This window comes from Psammomys obesus, unplaced genomic scaffold (genome assembly GCF_907164565.1).
Source record: "Psammomys obesus unplaced genomic scaffold, mPsaObe1.curated_primary_1811, whole genome shotgun sequence".
Lineage (NCBI taxonomy): Eukaryota > Metazoa > Chordata > Mammalia > Rodentia > Muridae > Psammomys > Psammomys obesus.
This window is the reverse complement of record NW_026595981.1, coordinates 13,626,108-13,633,112: the sequence shown is the minus strand read 5'-3', so window position 1 is coordinate 13,633,112 and position 7,005 is coordinate 13,626,108.

Here is a 7,005-nt window from a genome sequence, read left to right as displayed (position 1 = left end):
TTATTATTATTATTATTATTATTATTATTATTATTATTATTATTATTATTATTATTATTATTGAATCAAGGTCTTGCTAGATTGCTCAGGGCTGGCCTTGAACTTGGGATCCTCCTTCCTCAGTTTCCTGCATATCTAGACTTACAGGCCTGTAGTAACAGGCCCGGATCGTAATGTTTGTTTTCACAGAAAGAACTACTTTATAAATGAAAGGGGCTGTGAAACCCTCAATGAATGTAAAAGGACAAGCCATTCAGAGATGGCAGCAAAGACTGCAGATTTTCCATCCAGTGTCTCCGAAGACTCAGGCCCTGTGGCCATCTATATGGGTTAGGCTGGTTTCCGGGAGACCTGGTCCCCAGCTCTGATTTAGCCTTTCTCTCCAGAGGGCTGCAGAAAAGCTGCAGCCACCTCTCTAGCCTTGGGGGCTTAATCTTCTCAGGGAGAGCACTCTCAGGCAGGTTCGACTTCCAGCCTACGTGAGCATGCGCTCCATGCCGTGGAAGAGCTGTAGGTGCCGCAGAGCTGGCTGTCCCAGAAGACAGACCAGACGCCAGGTCAGCAGCCCCGCCCTGTGTTCGCCACAGTCTAGAACTGGGGGTGCCTCAGTTACTCCCACCCCGGGAACACGATAGTTATGGTGGAATCCTTGGCCAGGTCCCCCCCAGTATCAGTATGAAATAAGAGAAAGCAGGGAGAGTTGTTTTGACACGTAATTCATTCAGCGCCCACAGGCCGTTATTTCCAGCACAGGAGTTAAGGCTATTGTTCTCTAATCTTTCCACATATATTTATTTTTTTGCTGCTACCTACTGACAACGTATCAGGCATAGTACCTGAGATTAAGAATGTGGCAGCCTGGTCAGGCTTCCGGATGCTCACTGTATGAGACTCAAGTTCAGAGAAAGGGACTGATTTGACAGGCAGGTGGAAGTTGTATGTAGAAAAGGGGTGGTGGAGGGAGGTTCAAAGGATGCCAGGTAAGGCAAGGAGACCACTTATCCCTACCCCCTCTGTTCCGTGGTTGGACTTGGGGATGAAAATCAACACGGACCGGATTCGATCTAGGTTCCAAGCAGGTAGCTCCCGTCCTGAAGCCCTACACCCAGAGGCCACTCTCGACAAAGGAATAACGAAACGCTGAAGTGACATCGGATCAAAGTGGGTGGTTTTTCTTTTTATGGCCAGTTATTTGGCTAGGTAGCCAGACTGGGGATAAAACCGAATCTGTCATCATCCAGAGACACCAGAAAGTGAAAGGAGAGAGAAGGGACTCCGCAGGAACTTCTTATCCGCCCGCCGCCTCCCCCTTCCATGAGTGGAATCCTGCAGTCTCGTCTCCTGGGAGCGGTTCGCTCTCCAGAAAATATGACACTATTTCCTGCCCTTGTTTGTTAACACGCCCCGTCACCATCCGCCTCGGTTTCATGTAACTGCCAACCGGCATTAACACCCTCCTCCTCGCCGAGGCAGAAAATAGAAAAGGAAGAATTCAACAGACACCCCCACCCCACCCCACCCCCGCCGCCGCCGCCGCCGCCGCCGCCGCAGAGCCATCCTCGGCGGCACCAAGATAACCAGGACAGAAACCGCAACTGGATCTGTGCTCCCTCCGCCCAGGAAGGCTAAAGGCAGCGCGGCCTCGCCACCTTCTGCGTTCTCCTGCAAAGAGAAAGCGTGTTATGTAAGCTGGTTAGGCTCTCTTCCTCGCTACAGAGAAAGATACTTTTTTCCCCCCAAATACAAAGCAAGAGGTGTTGAACTCTGCTGGGCAGGAGCTGTCAGCTACCGCCTGCGGCAATCAGGTGAGCCACCCGCCAGCGCCTGCAGCGGAGATACACTGACCCCTACTGGCAGGCTGAGCCCTTGCAGCCCTGTCCTCACCCTTGCTCAGTAAACTAGCCCTTGTCACAGAGCAATCCTGTGTGCTCCTGAATGGAGGTGGCCCGGGCTGTGACTTCACCACCTGTCCCAACACGCTCACGCATGCGTACACACACACACACACACACACACACCATGTCCCTTTCCCCTTCCAAACCACAGGGGCAATTTCTCCTCCTTTAGTCCGTTCCAGAGAATAATTTCCTGGTTACCTTAGGAGGGACCCGTGGGCCAAGGCAGGTTTCTAAGTTCTGGAGGAGTTGATGGGGAAAAGAGAGTGTCCCCCACCCCCATAAAAATGGGGCCGGGGAGCGGGTTCAGTGGGTAAGGGCACTTGCTGCTCAGGCATGAGGATCTGAGTCCCAATCCCTTAGCACCCACGGAAAAAGCAGAGAGGGTGCTGAAGAAACGACCCAGTGGTTAAAGCGCCAGCTCTGCAAACATGAGGGCTTGAGTTTTGACACCTAGAACCCACACGAACGCCAAGTGGGTGCCTGCCTGTGACAGGTGAGCTCCAGAGCAAGCTGGCTAGCCAGGCTAGCCTGCGGGTGAGCTCTGAGTTCAAGTGAGGAGCCCTGCCTCGCTTCATGTGGTGGAGAGCAACCAAAAGAGTTTCCCAACATTAACCTCAGGCCTCCAGGCACGCAAACACCCACCTACACACACATATATGCACACACTTTTTTAGTTAGCCATATGACATCTGTATGCCGTTGGAACTATAGCACCATTTCACAGAAGGCAAACTGAGACCTAGAGGGTAATGAGGGAGGGTGGCTCCCGCAGGAAACCCGGGCAGCCTGTTTCTCGGCCACTGCACCAGGCGCTATGCTCTGTGGATACCAGCACAGAGGAGGTGATGACAGGGCATGGTGGGCTCTTCTTTGTGTGTCTCCTTTACTCCTAAGGGTTAAGAGCCGTAACCATGCAAGAGGCTGTTCAGGGGCAGCGAAGTGGGTTCTTTGGCTTCACAGAGCATCACTCATTTTTGGAGCCTGGTGGCCGGCACACAGGATGCTGAGTCAAACCTGAGCTGGACAGAGTTTGAGGGAAGGTTCTAGGAAAATGGGAGAGCAGGAGGAGGGGAACCATAACGTGAGGCGGAAGAAACACCTCACGCTCTCCAGGACCACCGTGCAGAGGGGACTTCAAGCGCACCCTCACCACTCCTTTATTTTGGAGCTGGTCCCAACGGGCAAGGTAAGCGGCAGATGAACCCTTCCTGCTCCACACTGCTCTGATTCACGTCTGAAAACAGGAACCCCTCGCCTTAGTCTAATTGATTTTTTGTTGTTGTTGTTGTTTCATAGAAGTCTTATTACATAGAAGTGGATATAACCACGTGGGGGTTTTTTAATGTTTTTATCATTTATCGTGTGTGTCTGTGGAGTAAGGGGACGAGTGTGGGTGTCATGGCCGACATCTGGAGGTCAGAAGATGACTCACCAGGGTCTATTTTTTCCTTCTGCCATCTGAGTCCCAGGGATTGAACTCAGGTCAGAAGCCTTGCCAGAAACTACCTTGGCCCACTGAGGCAACTCAGAAGCCCACCGGTCTTGATTCTATTAACAGGAGAAAAAAAAGATGGAAGTCTCTACTGAAAGGACTCGGTCACTAGATCAAGTCTCCGAGGGAATGAGCAGAGGCCCCGCACACCCTGGCTTCCTGAGCCAGAGGAGCTGTCTTCCCATGTCACGACTGTCAGCCAGGATCTTCACCTGGTGGAAACCCAGGCACCCGTCCCCCCATCTCCCCTGTAGCCGCTCTGTGAGGCTTGTTCCTGTCTGCAGACCTTTACCCCGGGTCCCTCAGCCGGGAGTGCCCTTCCTGTACATGGATCTTCACGAGGTTGGCTCCTTCCTGCCATTCCGGTGCCGGCTCAAGTGTCACCTCCTCCGAAAAGCCTTCCCTGTGCGTCCAACCTAAAATAGCCTTCCAGTTACTCTCTGTTGCATCACCATCGTATCTGCTTCCCAGCAGATATTAATCTCTGTGATGTGGTGTCCAGTGACCCTTGGGAGTTTCGGCTTGGTGTAATAAGGGTTTCTGTTACACAGCAAAAGCCTACCGTGCGCCATGCAAGGGTCCCAAAGCTTCGCCCACCCTTATCCCCACTGAATGGAAGAGGAAACCAGGGCAGGGAATGTCCTACAACTTGTCCAAAATTCTACGCTTCGTAAGCCTCGCTCTTAGCATGACATTAGCCTGTCAACAGCAAAAGACAATTAAAATCTTAAACAAGCACAAGGCTTGGAGACTCCAGCTCACACACACACACACACACACACACACACAAAAGAGAATTGGCCAATAAGCAAATAGAAAGATGCTCAAAATTAATATTAGTCATTAGAGAAATGCAGCTCAAAATCCCCCATGACCTCCCTTTCACGCCCACTAGGAGTGCTTGATTATAATAATGATTTGTTGGCAAGGGCATGGAGAAATCTTGGTGCTTGTGTGTTGCTGGTGGGAATGAGAAATGAGGCAGCTGCCGAAGAGAACAGCTCTTCAAAAAGTTTAATACAGGACTGGGGAGATGGCTCAGTCAGGAAGGTGTTTGCCTCGTAAGCCTTGAGGACCTGAGTTCAATCCCATTAAGAAATGTTTTGTTTTGTTTTGTTTTGTTTTGTTTTGTATTGTTTTGTTTTGTTTTGTTTTGTTTAAATTGGGTTGTAATGTGGAGGCAAGCTCACTTGAAATCACAGAGGTGGACAGGTGGAAACAGATGGATCCTTGGGGCTCAATAGCCAGCCAGTCAAGCCTAATGGGAAACCCTGACTCAAAACAATGGGGGTTGAGTTCCTAAAGAATCACACACCAATGGCTGTCCTGTGACCTCCACCCATTGACCTCCACAGGTGTGTAGCTGTGCACGCCAAACTTGCATGCGCACAATGACAGCAAAGCTCCATGGAAATCACGTATGACCACCAATTCCCACTCTAGGGAGAGACCAGAGAAAACTGGAAACAGTTACCTAACAAAAACAGTAGCTGAGTGTTTATACCACTGAGGAGGGCTAAAAAGTGGGAGGACCCCGAATGCCCACTAACTAATGAATATGCAATGGGATATATATCCATGCGATGGGACATTCGTTGGCCCAAAAAAGAATGTTGACATATGCTACAACAATGATATCCTACAACAATGAAATCATATGTGATATGTAAGAAGGCAGAAACAAAAAAAAAAAAAAAAAAACAATTACAGGAGTCAATGTGTATGAAATATCCAGAACGGACCAATTCAGACGTAACAAGCGGATAGATGTTGCTGAGGACAGGAAAGAAGGCAAAACAGAGAGTGACGGCTTAAGGGACACAGGGACTCTTTGGGAGGATGAAATGGTGGGGACTAGACAGCGGCGCTGGTTGCACGACACGTGTGTGTAAGAAACACCAAGTTCTGTTGTTCTGAGGTGGTTTACAAGAGGGTGGCCAGATAGACATCTCAGCAAAGAAAAGCCCTTGGCAATCTGAGTTCAATACAAGGTGGAAGAAGAGAACCAACTCCCGAAAGCTGTCCCCTGACTTCCAGGCTCACGGCATGGCACATACGTGAAATAAACAAACAAACAAATAAATAAATAAGCAAGCAAGCCAGCCTTTGGGTGCAGGGGAGATGCCTCTATGGGTCAGTCCCTTGATGCAAAGGCATGAGGGCCTGAGTTCACATCCCCAGCAGCCGTAAAAGAAGCCAGCCAAGGTGGCATGTACCTGTAACCCCAGCTCTGGAAGGCAGAGAGTTGGACGCTCAGTGGCCAGCCAGGCTAGCCCAACCATGAGCAGCAGGGTCGGCAAAAGATCCTACCTCAAAATGCTTCCTCAAAACAATTAAAAACTACTAAAGACATTGACTTCTGAACACACCATCTGTTTGTTGGTCGCATCCCTGGACCTCGAGCCGTGTTAGGTATGTGATAAGACAGAAATGATTCCCTGAAGATGTCAGTGATGGAACAAACATCCACCGTCTCCTAGAACACGCAGGCCCTTTCATGAAGTTCCAGGAAGCTCTGGGTCCGGGCTTCCCAAACTCCAAACACTCCTGAAAATCCCACTGATTCCGAGGGCTGGTGAGGCCTGGGAGTTTGCATGTGTAACTCAACGCCTGTCTTCCCTGGAGGGCTTTAAGAACGTGGCTGCTTACCTTCCATTCAGCCACAAAAGTGGAGCCTCAGAGGAAGGAGGCACCTGGATGAAGAGCAGGGCCCACATACTGAGAGAAATACACTCAGTATGCTCAGAGAGAGAGAGAGCAGGAAAGTGAACCATACTGAGATACTTACTGAGTCAGTTTCATAGAGAGAGGTTCCAAACAGGGTCTCAAATTCTGTGTGTGGAAAGGGGAGTTAGAGGCACAAGAAGGGGGTAAGATAACCAGATACAGGCTCCAAGGACCTGCTCCCAGTGCCCTGTTTTCGTCCAGGTAGGCATGGCCTCCTAAAATTGTTCTGCTAGCTGGGAATCCAGCCTTGCAGAACATGGTGGTGGTGGTTTGGTAAACGGTCTCAAGAAACTCAAGCTGAGCCTCAAACTTGCCATGTCGCTGAGGATGACCCTGACTTCCTGGTCCTCCTTCCTCTGACTCTTGAGTGCTGGGATTACAGGCATGTGCTACCACGGGCAGTTTTATGGAGTGCTACTGGTCAAACCCAGAGCTTAGGGAAGCACTGGTCACCGCTCCAGACTACTACAGAAGCCTTCTGGGGCATCTCAGATTAATAGCACGCTTCTGTGTTAGATCTGCCGTTCAAGGCTGAGCTGGGGGTGGGACAGCACAGGAAGGGGGTTCACAAGGGAACAAACAGGTCTTTAGTGTGGACCTCCTCCCACTGTGACAGAGACTTGGGGCGCCTTTCCAGAAATGTCTGCCAACTCCTGGCCTACATAGTGCAGCCCTCTGAACACATATGTGTCTCTCCCAATGTGCAGTAAGTCCGTTTGAAAGGAAACCATATTTATCTTTGAATATCTAAAAGAACAGACTCACTTCCTGGCTAGAGGCTGAGCTGGCTAAATGAAATATGAAATGCAATTTCTCACGGAAGTCTTGACGCCCATCCACTTTTATATTTTTCTTAAATCTTATTTAGTGTGTTTGTGTGTGTATGTG